Here is a 1,538-nt window from a genome sequence, read left to right as displayed (position 1 = left end):
CTGCAAAATTCACATTTAACTCAAAAATACATGATAAAGAAATGACATTTAGAAATTGTGTTATTATAACACACAATAAATAAAAAAGAGTGAAGTAAAAACAAGCAAAAGAATAAAGTAAAGACTTAAAATAGTAAGATTATTAAATTATTTACATCTGTATTTATAAACAAAATATCACATCACCATGACATGTCTGGTTGCCCTTTTAAATGGATACTTGCTGAAGCCTGATTCTTTGATTCTTTCCCCAACATCACTCTTGATTTCTGGTTTCTGATTGTGTGCCCATTATTTTTATATACTGTATATACTTGACTATAAGTCGGCCTCATGTATAAGTCAAGGACAGATTTTGGGGCCAAAATTATGGATTTTGATATGACCCATGAATAAATCGAGGATAAAACTTGGGGACATGTAAGAAAGGATCTAAAAAATGAAGCAAAGGAAAATAGTGTCAAAGAGTTTGCAAAATTTCTGTAGGACTAACTGTTTTTGCTCACCTTAAAGACTGGTGCTTCCAGGGCAGTATATGCTCTTATCTTTCACAAGGGAATGGTTCCTTGTTTATATATAAGAGTTAAAGTATTTCACTTACATTGACCCATGGATAAGTTGACTCAGGTTTTTCTGGTCCAATAATAATAATAATAATAATAATAATAATTTTTATTCATATTTCCCGCCTCTCCCAGCAGATCAAGGCGTGATTACAACAACAGAAACAACATTGAGGCGTTCCCTCAAGTAACTCGGGCCTGACTAAAATTTCTAGACTTATACATGAGTATATACAGTATATAGAAATGGGTCTATAGTTTTTTGTGGGTTTTTTGGGCTATGTGGTCATGTTCTAGAAGAGTTTCTTCCCGACGTTTTGCCAGCATCTGTGGCTGGCATCTTCAGAGAATGCTTGCCTGGAAAGGACATGGGTATATATATTGTGTGACCTGAAGATGCCAGCCAAAGATGCTGGCGAAACGTCAAGAAGACACTCTTCTTGAAGATGGCCACATAGCCCAAAAACCCCACAAAAAACTATGGATGCCGGCCATGAAAGCCTTCAACTTCACATTAGAAATGGTTCTGTTTTTCTTACACATAATACAGCACATATTATGACATAGGAAGATGATGCTGTTGCTGACGTTACACATTCTGTAATTATATGGCCTGATAAATATGAAAAAAAGATTGACATCAGGGTATGGTACAGGATGTGATCCCTATGTTTGTGGCCCTATTACTGCTGGTGAGCAGCTCTAATGTGTAAAACGCTTATTGGAAACAAGAATAAGCCTACCAGATTCTAAGGCTTGTGAGTGTTCAGTATCATTTCCTAGGATGGATCAGGGCAGATACAATGATTTTACTGCAGCTCTTCTAAGGCTGCATCCACACTGCAGAAATAATCCAGGTTGACACCACTTTAAGTGCCATGGCTCAATGCTGTAAAATTCTGGGAACTGTAGTTTTGTGATATATTGGACCTTCTCTATTAGAGAGCTCTGGTGCAACAACAAACTACAAATCCC

Source organism: Sceloporus undulatus, chromosome 4 (genome assembly GCF_019175285.1).
Source record: "Sceloporus undulatus isolate JIND9_A2432 ecotype Alabama chromosome 4, SceUnd_v1.1, whole genome shotgun sequence".
Lineage (NCBI taxonomy): Eukaryota > Metazoa > Chordata > Lepidosauria > Squamata > Phrynosomatidae > Sceloporus > Sceloporus undulatus.
The sequence above is the reverse complement of the archived record's forward strand: the minus strand, read 5'-3'. Positions refer to the sequence as shown.